Source organism: Rhipicephalus microplus, chromosome 2, assembly GCF_043290135.1.
Source record: "Rhipicephalus microplus isolate Deutch F79 chromosome 2, USDA_Rmic, whole genome shotgun sequence".
NCBI lineage: Eukaryota > Metazoa > Arthropoda > Arachnida > Ixodida > Ixodidae > Rhipicephalus > Rhipicephalus microplus.
In genome coordinates, this window is record NC_134701.1 from 42,727,164 (window position 1) to 42,739,853 (window position 12,690).

The 12,690-nt window shown below is 45.1% G+C and overlaps 1 pseudogene; it reads left to right on the forward strand.

Moving 5' to 3' along the window:
- Positions 1 to 12,690, forward strand: part of LOC142788947 (transient receptor potential cation channel subfamily M member-like 2) — a 1,303,464-nt pseudogene that overhangs the window by 32,316 nt on the left and 1,258,458 nt on the right.

A 12,690-nucleotide genomic window follows, 5' to 3' on the forward strand; every position in this document is an offset into this window, starting at 1 on the left:
TTCCGAACGAGGTATTCAACACCTCTGTTCTTCCAACTACTATCCTCTAGCCAATGGGCAGGTTGAGTGGTTCAACAGGGTCCTGAGAGAGTACATCCAACTAGTCCAACTAGAACAACGTCCTCTAAAGAAGGCGATTACGAAATACTTCGGTATGTACCATTTTTTCTGCTCAGGCGACCACGGGATCCTCTCCCACGATGTTGCATCATAAGCGTCAGCCTCGCACAGTGGTTGACATAACTGATCTGGCGTTGCCTTCTACTTTGCAGTCATTTTCGGACAATACCATAAGGAGGTGACTTTTTCATTGGCAGAAGTACATGAAAAATTATGCCGATAAGAAGCCAGGAGCCAAGCCTCTAGTGTTTCTTGTGGGCCAAAGAGTCAATGTACATGTTCAGAGAAAAAACACAAGTACGGAGGTCCGTTAACCATTATGTTGGCAGTAGGAGCCCAGACATTTAAGCTTAGTGACGGATCGGTTTGGAAAGCTTCTAAACTTGTAATCGTCCATTCTGAACGGGAACTACCTTCAAGCTTGTACTCTTGAATACCTTTGCAGAACCAGTCACAATACTCTGCCTCGATTCCACGATTGGTTTCTACCCCTATTCCTGCAACATCATCATCTGTCCCAGGGGGAAATGGTATTCAGGCACCGGTTTCAAATCTAGCTGTGGTGCCCAGCCACCATGAAGTTTTACTGTGCACCGAGCACGCTTCAGAATTCTCGAACTTTTCTCAGGCTTCTCTTCCGTGTCCCAGTGGTTGAGGGATGGCACTCGGTCGCAGGTTTCCAGCAAAATCTCCGGGTCTTCAAATGATGACTTATGAAAAATTGGTGGTTCCTTTGGCTGCTGTATCATGATCGTGGGCTGTGGCGCTGCAGTTGTCATAGTTGCTACGATGGAGGTCATGGCTTGAGTCTTCCGAGCCGTGTCTTGTAGAGGCCTATACTGCGGTAGTAAACCCTCCTGCCTGTGGCTTGTTCGGTGCTTGTGGCTGGCATCGGTGTCTTCTTCGCGACGTGGGCTGGGTTCACGACTTGATGGGGGTGTCCGGTACATGAACGAAGCAGCACCTCCACCAGATGTCGAGGGGTTATGACGTGAACGAAGGGAGCAGACTTCAGGTCGAAGAAGAAACTGTTTATTTGGGCCAAACTTGTGGCCACGCAAAAGCAAGGACACTGGCACTGATAGCAGCACTGATATAGCCGTCGATCAACTGACAAGTGGTGAGGCATGTCGGCATTTATATACTTGCCATTGAATATTCTAGCGTTATAGCTAGCGGCGACGTAGGTTGCAAAATAAACTGTATTAGTCTTGCGGTGGGCGTAAACTTAAGAAATTGATTCAGTGCCGTCCCGAAGCTTCTCGAGAAGTATCGGCGTGGTTTGCGCTTAGAATTACTGGCAGTTAAACGGGGTGATAACAAAACATGAGGAAAGAATGTAGAAGTATTGACAGGCATTTAGTATACCGAAGTAGGTTTCATAGTCTAGCAACTGCACTGTTACCTCCTGTACAAAAAACATTGTGTTAGTAAACAATGAAGAGCAACAGTAGCAATATGTATCGATCAAAACAAAACATATAATAAAAATGTATAAATAAATGTATGAAATAGCATTTTGCATATAAAATCAAAGCGAAAAGTACAAGAACTGTGTTCAACGCCATGTTCAATGAACCTACACTATTACTGCACTTGGGGACACTGTTGCAGCAGTATACTGCCACTCCTACACCACATTTTTGACTGACTAAAGCTGACACATCAACAATGTGGACACACAAAGCAGCCTGTGCATGTTCGTGCCATCTGAAATCATCACTGGGAACCGCGCCGCAGCCACAAAAAACTATTAATCTAGGTAGTGGTTCTGTGGAACATAACTACGCACAAGCACTGTTTTAGTGGAAGGCTTGAAATATCAAGAACTTTCCCCATTTCGGACCTTTGTGGTTGCTCATGTAGTGATGAGTAATAGGTATCAATATATAATTATACGTATCGCTGTATTTGCATATTTTACAATTAAAGTTGTTATAAGATAACTACTCAGGCCACGCGCAGTTTTACGCCGCCGTGGGGCTCGATGACGCAGTGGGGCTCGATCCCAGGTCCACTGGGTGCCAGCCCAACATTCCACCATTGAGCCACACTAGTGCTCGGGACTTGTTGGCAATCTCGCCTAGGCAGGCTTGATGCCGGAAAAGAAATCGCATTATTACGACTTATAAAGTGTTTTGAAACAGCGAAACACCGACCAGTCGTCGCACAATGCGGATAGCGTAACAAGTGGGTCGTCCGGTGCTCCAACCCATTTCAAAGGCTTTTTCTTGTTCCCCCATTAACTGTGGCACACACCCACTTCAGCTATAATTCCTCATCGTCGTCAGCACAATTAGCGCAAAATTCCTGGCAAGTGTTGAGCGGAAAACACACTTCTTAGATGGATGAATGCAAAACTTTTATTGGGGTCCTGAAGGATTCCACTCGAGTTTTATAGGAGTAGGAACGCAGGCCGCTAAGAAAGACGAAAAATAGCATAGTGAATGGCCACCTACTACCCCCCAAATTTTATTATTAATGCCCTAGTGGGTATCAAGCAAGTGTGCTTGCAGTAGTTACCCAATGAGTGTTTTGAAAAGGCTCTGACCGCCCGCTCTTCTAGCTTTTGCTGTTACTGTGCGACGCCTTCCGCACGGGGGTGGCGTTTTTGTAATTATGCCTATAACACATTGGTCAAGTGACATGAAGACACACGAAATACTAGAGCGCATGTAGACCGCCAAGTTTGCTTATCCTCCTGACTCATGCCGACATGCTTACCTCAAAATTTGTCGTCATCAACAGCTCTGAAAAGACGGCAGTGGGGTCTGTACGAATGGCAATTGTCGGGTGCCCACGCTGTCAAGTCGCTCTTGTTTCACATTGCAAATCAGGTCTAAGCAATAGCGCGAGGAATACTGACAACTATCCTTTTGTATACTATAGCGCATAGCCAAAAAAAAGTTATACTGACATCTCTCAAAACTCCTCATTGTCAGGAAATTGAACCCGCGCGGAAGCTCGAACAATTCGAGTTAATCAGGTAGTCATAGGCAGCGCGAGACGAATTCATAGACAATAGGAAACACATGAATACATCATAATTTGAAGCCAGAAAAAGCGTTAGGCATTATTCATTACTACTGCAAACAAATAGCAGAGAACTGATGTCTTTAGGGAAGGAAGTGCGAATATTTTTCAGGCTGTCGTAAGGGTTGCTTGTATGCAGTGTCGAGTAGTTTTTGCTAAAAAACAGTACGCTGAAGCTCATCGCAACCACGGGTGGTTACAAGCTAGAGAATGCTCTTAAGAACAAAAATAATTTCAAATTGTAATGGTTATTATAAATAGTAAATAATAAGCTATGAGTATAAAGCAGACTTAACGGAGCCTATGATCTTCTCTACACAACGAATTAAATCAAAACTCTTTTTACAGGCGGCGAATACGACGGCCATGTGGATATTGACGAATGGCGTCAACATTGGCATCGCCAAAGAAATCGGCTCTCGTGTCAACGACGAACTGGTGCAGAGACAGATCATGAGGTGTCACCGACATCCGCACACTGACTTTGAGAAGATGCCGCCACTGTGCTTGCTTGGCATAGTACGGGAAGACCTTCTGACCTGCGCCGACAAATTCGAGGCCAACAAGGTGATGGAGATTTGCTGTACTTTGCAAGTATATTTAACATTAATTATTTACGTGACAATAATCACACTATAGACACAGGCACGCACGTGAACGAATCAGGGCAAGAATTTCAGTATGTAGACCGGTTTCATCAAGTAGCCTGTTAGGCACTTTTTAACATTCCGTCTACTTACTTGCTGGCTCATTAATGGCACCGTCGTTGTGGTGCTCGCTATTTTTTCGTGTTCAAACGATAGTGTGTTCTTCGTGGTGTGTTAAATATGGTCACCATCGTATACAAGTCAGGTAGAAAGCATGAAGACGCCAACATGCTAAAACGAGCACCTCTAGATTCCGACAATACAGCTGTAGAAGACGACAGTGCCTTCCTGGGGACTCTCAGTGGGGCGGGCCTCCTCAGTAAGCAACGAATGCACCCCGAGTTAAGGCCCATCATCGATCATTTAGAAGGCCGCACCGCGTCTGTTCCTTGTCCACTTTCCTGTACGTTGCCGTCAGTTTGCTTACGACACGGCCTATTATACAAAAAAAAACAGCGGTGTCGGCAGCAGATCTTATCTTCTAGTCGTTCCTCAAGACTTCGTGATGACACCCTCTTAGCCTGCCACGATGAGCCGACATCCGGCCATCTGGGATACTCACAGATGCTCGACCGGGCATGACAGCTATATTTCTGGCCCAAACTAACAGCTTGTCACAAATGCTACGTGAAAGCATGCCGCAAATGTCAGCGTCGCAAGTCACCACCTGTAAAGCCTGCAGGTCTCCTAACACCCATCGACCCACCGCGTACGCTTTGACCAAGCTGGAATGGGCCTCCTTTACCGTTTCCTTTGTCTCACTCCGGAAACAAGTGGATCATCAGCGCAACTGACTACCTGACGCGTTACGCTGAAACGAAGCCACTGCCACGCGGTAAACATCTGAAGTCACACAGTTTTTCATGCACCACATTGTGCTTCGCCACGGTGCCCCGTCATTCATAATCACTGACTGAGGAACAGTGTTTACGGCAAAACTGTTGGACGACATCTTCAAGCTCAGTTACGAGAAGCACCGTAACACAACGTCATACTACCTCCATAGTAATGGCTTGACAGAAAGGCTAAACAAAACGCTGGTGGGCATGATTTATATGTACGTGGATGTGCAGCATAAAACGTGGGACGAGATCCTGCCTTGCGTAACGTTTGCGTACAACACCGCAACCCAGGAAACGACAAGGTTTGCACCCTTCCGTTTCGTTTACGGTCAAGACGTGCAAACCATGCTAGACGCCATGATTCCTTGTGACATCGACCAGCACAAGCTGCTAACTCCTGATGTCGAGAATTACATTCAGCGGGAAGAATAAGAAAGTCATCTAGCTCCCGTGCACATAAGATCGCCGCAGTGTGAAGACGCCCTAAGGTACAATATCCACCATCGACAAGTCACCTATCAACCTGGCGACCAAATGTGGGTGTGGACTCCTGTTAGACAGCGAGGTCTCAGGGAAAAACTCCTGAGCAAGTACTTCGGACCCTAAAAAGTATTGCGGCGGTTGAACGAGGTAAATTACGAAGTTATTCCAGACGGAGGCTCGGCAAGGACCCAGCGCCACTCAGCACGAAAAGAGATTGTGCATGTCGTCCGCCTATAACCTTATTTAACGCGGTGATACTCGCCTTACTGTGCCCGGGCAGCAAACATTTTCTTTTTTTACCTACCTTGTCGGTTGGGTCTCGAAGGAATTGTGGACTGTGGTAATGTTTTTTTTTCTTATGACCATCCATAGACATTTTTTTTTGCACCTGCATATGCCCTGTTTACTATAAGTATTGTTTCTCGTTTTTTTCCTTATGCGCCCCCCTGTCTCCTTGTGTATGAGCATCGAGTTGATGCTCTAACAAAAGGGGGAATAATGCCACCTCGAGTTGTTAGCCGGCAAGCACTAGCGAGCCGAAAAGGGCAAGGAGAAAGAAGAAGTGTGTGTTTGCGCTTCGTTTGAAGAATCACGCTCGTTCATTTCTGCCCCGCTGTTCCTGTTTTGTCTTTACGGCTCTTGGTGCGTGACAATATTATTTCGGAAGAGGGGCCAAGAGGAAGAAGACAATAGAGCGTGCCCGAATTGTGCGTCCGCATTCCATTTTGTTTTTAGTTTTTAACCCCGCGTCTAATAAACATGACATTCTCTACTACGGCTCCGCTTCCTGGTTTTCAACATCATGGTGCCGTGACCAGGAGTCGAACAAGCACATGAAGAACCCTAGCGATGAGGCGAGCTCTCTAAAGAGGATGGCTCATCGACGAGTGAACGATCCACGTCATCACGAGACTTCAACTCCCTACCTGAAGACATGATAAGGCTACGACGGAAAGGAACGACGGTCCTAGCGGTGGTCGCCAGGATCATCAACGACATGATGACTCTTATGCAAATAGAACCAACGCCAACCGGTGAGCTAAGCGATCTTCTTAGCCTGTTGAAGATAAAGGAGGCTCTGTTCACGGACATTGACAGACAGATAGAAGAATATGTGGCTGAGCATAACCTTGAGGATGAGATTCAAAGCGTTGGGCAATACCAAGATTCTATAATTCTAGGGAAGTCTCGCGCTGAACATATTTATCTGCAGGTCAAGCGGTAGCAATGCACGTATCTTATGATAACTCTCCTCCAGCCCGTGCACATATAACGCCACCTAGAGAGTGCAGAAGAATGCAGAAGCTTCCTAAGCTTGATATGCTGAAGTTTCTCGCTGACTCAATAAATGGCCTGAATTTTGGAATCATTTTGAACCAACAGCTCACCAAAACGGACATCTCCCTGGTGTAGACAAACCAAAATATCTCCGGAGCTACCTGTCGGGTAAAAGGGAAGGTGTCATTAGCGGCTTGGCTACAACAAACGAAAGGCATAGCTCAGCTATAGATTTTCTACAAGAAAGATTTGGCCATAAATCACTGATGGTGAACAATTACATTCGCCGACTTCTCAACCTACGTAAAGTACGCTCATTCAAAGATTTTAAATGGCTGCGAAAGCTCTACGAAGAGTAGCAAACTCATGTGAGATCCCTTCTTAACCTTGGTGTCGAAGAGAGAGAGTATAGAGTGTTGCTCAAAATGGCAATAATGCAGAATCTCCCACAACAAATGGTACTTCGTTATACTCCGTGCACCTTGTCTTTAAAAAATGCAAATTGTACCACAGGCCAACTAGATGATTTGCCTATTCTAAATTTCTTGAGCCTGGAAGTGTGTAGCTGAGAACAAGCGTTACTGATGACGGTGTTGATTGCCGAGAACGAGCCCTAACCGGCAAATAAAATTTAAGGAAGATAACCGAGGTTCAGCGTCTATGTTAACCGTCAAACACTCTCCTTAGAGTTGTATGATCTGCGATGATAAAGGTCACACGGTAGATGACTGCCCAGCTGAGCTAACGCTAGACGAGAAAAAAGAGAAACCATGCAAGTTGGAATGTTGCTTTCGATGTATCCGACCTTTTCACAGAGCGAAGGAATGCAGAAGCTGGAAAAGGTTGAGTTGCACAAAATGTAAGGGAAGGCAGATCACTTCTATGTGCGACCCACAATGGAAACAGAAAAGAACGAAACGCAGACCACTGTTTCCAGCTCTTCTGTGGACGCTTCAAAGAGCACGGTACTTCTAGAGAACGCGCAAGTCTGGGCTTAAGGCACTGGAAAGAAACGCCTTGTAAGAATGTTATTTGGTGGCAGTAGTCAACGCAGCTTCATCACAGAAGAGTTGTCTAGAAAGCTGAAAGCCCCCGTGTTAGCCGAGGAAGTCTATCTCTCAATTAGACAATGTTTCCGCACCTCGGAAATCTTATCGGAGAGTAAGAGTAACGCTGCGTAGCCAGTACGACTCATAGTCGATGGAAATCGAAGGTATAGAAGTCTAACAAGTATACAGTGACCTGTCAGCACTAACAGAGACAAATTTGCTTGAAAGAAGAAAGAACCAGAACTAATGTTTGGCTGATGTCCCTATATTCCAGGTATCACTCGAGCCTCTAATATGCGTGCTTATAGAAGCTGACTAGTACTGGCAACTCGTCAGTGGCAAAATTTATCGACTGGACGGCTCCTTATTGGCCGTTGAAACCATCGCGAGATGGACAATACATGGCGATACCAGAAGCTTGCCGAAGCTTGAACAGCCAGACCCTGTAAGGACCTTCAACGTATGTCTAATGAAAGCAAATGTCTACGAGCAACTGAGAACATGCTGGGAAGTGGAGCATCTGGGACTGGCCCACAAAGAGATACATTCAAAAGATGACGAATACGCTCTGAAGAACTTCATGGAATTAACTGTTAAAATCAATGGACGCTACGAGGTTAAGTTTCCTTGGCGCAACAATGATTACAAGCTTAAAGATGACCGAGATGCCTCTTTGAAGAGTTTTGAGTCTCTACAGAAGAAGCTACGTTGGGAGCCAGAGTTTTACAAGGAATACGACACTACGATAAGGAGCTACTACAAGAATAGCCTCACGGAGAAGGTTTCAACGAGCAGTACGAGCGGGCATGTTACCTACTACATGCCACACAGAGTGATGATAGGACGGGACGAAATTACAACAAAGGTACAGGTGGTATTCGACGCCTCGTGGCACGCTCCAGGTTCTCCTTCTCTCAACGACGTCTTGTGTACTGGGCCGAATTCGAAGCACAACATTCTTGACCTGCTGCTGAAGTTTTGCCACTTCAAGATTGCAATTTCCACCGACATCGAAAAAGAATTTCCGTGTGTCGCTGGCCGAACAAGCCGAGATGCATTTAGTTACTTTTGGTTTGAAAAGGGATCTTTTAACATTGAAGAGCTATGCATGACAAGGATTCCTTTCGGTGTCTGCAGCAGTCATTTCCTTCTTGCGGCAACCATGACACCACTTGCGACTAGTGGAAAGCAAATACCCTACGACTGCCAAAATACTCAAAGACCATTTCTACATTGATGATATGGTCATCGGAGTACAGAGCGTAGAAGAAGCACAAACAATTGTTAGCGACTGCTTCAGTATTCTGAAAGAGGTGGGGATGCATTTAACAAAGTGGACGACAAATGATCGACAGTTACGCAACTATTACAACTGCCAAGACTTGAAGATACAGTTCGATGAAGGAAACAAAAAGAAGATACTGGGTCTTGTTTGGGATACCGACAAAGATATTTTAAAGCCGTCGCCAAACAAGGTACTTGAATGATTAAGTGAGCCAAAAATTACAAAGCAATAAATTTTAAGCTTTGCCTCACTTATGTACGCTCCATTCCAGTTCCTCGCGCCATTCGTTCTGGTGGTAAAGTTACTATACAAAGGCTGTGGCTACAGAAATATACCTGGAATGCGTCCCTACCCGAGTATATTCTAAAGGAGTGGATAGCATGGATGAAAGGCCTCCGAATAGTGAGTCAGATGGAAGCTTAGAGACATGTTGGCCGATTTCTTCCAGACAACAATTTTCGTGTTGCCATACATGTTTTTAGCGATGCAAGACCAGCTGCGTACGGCGCTGTGCTCTACCTTCAGGTAAGAGGCTTAAATGGAGCCATAAAAGTTATATTTCTGATAACCTAATCGAGGGTAGCACTGCTACAAAAGATAACTGATCCATGACAAGAGCTCATGGGAGCACTTGTCGCAGCTAGACCTATTGCAATAGTGAGACGTACCCTAAACTTATCAGACTGTGAAACTGTTATGTGGACAGACAATATGATCGTGATTTATTGGCTACGAAATTCAACAAAGCACTGGAAACAGTTCGTAGCAAACCGAGTGTGTGAGATACTCTCCCTAACAGAAGTGAATATGTGGAGACATTGCCCAAGTGATCAAAATCCTGCCGACTTGTTGTCTAGAGGAGCCACCGCCGAGAAACTCCTACAAACTCGCTTTCGTGGAAAGGACCAAACTTTCTCCACACTGAGACGACATTCAACGAGCCCTGCTACAGCGAGGGCACAATCGACATAGAAGAAGATACTATATGTTTCAGAACAGCTGTACGACCAGAACCTACAATTGTAAACATCGATGACTACAGCTGTTATAACCGACTGATGCGTATGACTGCATAGATACAGTGGTTCGCTAGGAATTGTCGACAACCAGACACCAGAAAAAAAGGACCTCTAGCGGCAACTGAATTAGAAGATGCAGAAATTTATTAGAAACTTCGAACGCAAAACAAAGTATTTGGACCTGATGTGCGGCGAATGAACATTGCACTTCAGCGGTTCAGTCCCTATCACTACGAATTAGGGCTTATTCGCTTAGGAGGTCGACTTCAGTTCAGTCACCTACATGGAAGTTCCAAGCACCCTATTCTGCTTTCTGCTTTAAACACATTTACGAAGTTGTTAGTGAAGAAAGAACATCAACGGCTTTTACACACTGGACTCCGTTTACTCATGACGGAACTGAGAGAAAGGTTCTGGATACTGAGAGCCAGACAAGTGGTAAAGAAAATCAATCATGAATGCACAGTCTGCCGGCGATTTTCCTGTAAGCCATACTCGGAGCCCTTGGCACCTCTCACAGAAAACCGTGTCACCCTCCCCCCCTCCACCTTTTGAAGTATGTGGGGTAGATTTTGCCGGACACCTTTTCCAAAAAGATAAGGGTGACACTACTTAAAAGACTTACATACTTACCTTCACATGTACAGTCGTCAGAGCCGTTCATTTAGACCTCGTCACCAGTCTTAGTTACGACAGATTCCTGCTAGTCTTCAAACAGTTTGTGTCTGGACGAGGCATTTGCAGGATTATGTACTCAGACAATGCCAAGACTTTTAGAAAGGTCTCAAGGGAAATTAAGTGGCCTCATGAGTTGATAAAATCAAGAGAAGTACAATCGTAATTTACCAGTCACAGGGTCGTTTGGAAATTCATCACTGAACAGGCTCCCTGGTGGGGAGAATTTTGGAAACGATTAGCAAGATCTGTGAAGTCTACATTGAAAAAAAAAACGCTGAGAAATCATTTCTTTAACTATGAAGAATTTTCGATCATCCTCATTCAAGTTAAGGCAGTGATAAATTCGCGACCGATAACTTTTGTGGATGCAGAATCATCTGAACCAATCCCAGTGACGCCAAGCCATTTCCTCATAGGACAACTGACTATGCTTCCTGCAGATTGTGTGAGCACACCATCGAAAAGAACTTGGTCGTCAAGCGACACTCTTCAACAAAAAGAGACACAGAGAGAAAGCGTTAAACAATCCTTGGAACAGGTGAAGACGAGAGTACCTCCAAAAGCTTCGTTGAGCTCATGTGACCGAAAATACAAGCACAGAATCAGTTAAAAAAGGAGACATTGTACTCGTAAAAGAATCAAACATGCCGAGACAATTGTGGAAGATAAGACAAGTTACAGAATTATTTCCAGGCAAGGACAGTAAAGTTCGGTCATGCAAGGTGTCAACTTCTGGTGGCATCATGTTGAAGATACAAATACAACTGTTGTATCATCTCGAATATGCGGAGAAGCTGCAATATCTCGTAAAAGTGGTCCTAAATAAAGAGAACCCGTGTAAGTGGCTCGGCTGAAAGCTGTTAAATATTATTCCGGAAGAGCGGTGAAGAGGAAAAAGAGGACTAGAGCATGCCCGGATTGCGCACCTGCATTTCATTTTTTTTTAGTTTTTAACTCAGCGTCTAATAAACAAGGTGTTCTTTACTACGGCTCCGCTTCCTAGTTTTCAACATGGTGCGACTAAGTAGTACAAGCAGACGAAGCGGTTACCGCTTGTAAAACGTGCATCATCGCACAGTCAGGCGGCTTAACGCTGTGGACCCTACCGCGCGTAGCGTTAGAATAGGGTGGATAGTAGGAGGAGTTGTGCTAAGCGTTGTACGCTTGAAAACGGTGTCGTTTTGTGTGCCCACGCTGCGAGGCCGCTTCTTCTAGCCTTTTCCGTCACGTTGTGCACAAAGGGGACGCTGGCTTTAATGGTACGTAACACACGTGTTTCATCAAATGACTTGAAGTTTAACGTGCACATTTCTGCAAGCCTCGTGAGTTTAAGACTGATGATAATTTAACTTCATTATGCTGAGTATTGCTGCAGAGAATCACTTTACTAGACGCATTACAATGCCCGACGATCATTCGACATAAGGCATTCCAAGACTAACGTGAACTTTGTTTTTTTTGCTCGAAACAAATACAACCAAAAAACAAATTGTGAATGGACTTCAGGCCTGATAGCGTATTTATTTACCACTAGTACTGGAGCTGACTGGTGGCAGAATAGTTAGATAATTAGTTACATACTGATTCACTTTAATTGTCAAAACTATAATGGAACAACGTTTTTCTTCATCTTCCTACTTGGAATGTAATACTGAATGCCTTACAATTATGCCACGAGAATTTAACGTGTTTCTTACGGCGCATAATAATTCGTGACCGAAGGGGCTAGGGGCGCTAGTGGGACAGCCACAACCGTCGCAGATTACCCGATGGAAGCCTAGCGCTCTGCAGCATGGTGTCATTTATTTTATTTTTTATGCAAAAGTGTTTTATGCGAGGGTACGCCATGACTGCACTAACATAAATATGTAACGAATATTACGTAATAAAATAGAAAAAGATTCTACTCCACCCCCAAGAAAAAAGACTACAAGCAAAATCCTCGCCACTGGGCGTCGAGCTTACGACCTCTTCCTCGCCCTGCAGCGCGCGGGGCGAAACCGCTTGAATAGAGAGAGCAGTCTTCGGCTTCCTACGGTGATCTATTTACCTACATCATAGACCACTGGTGGTCCTCAAAGCTCTGCCACTTCAGCGCATTTTCATCAAGAGACAGGTGGCACGATAGTGTCGTGGAGGGTGCGCTCTATAATTTATAGGTATCGCCACAGCTATTGTGGCGATACCTGAGTGCGCCCACAAAACGTGGTCACTCGCTTGCGTGCACTAAATTCACCTATAGGAGTTCTCTGTGCG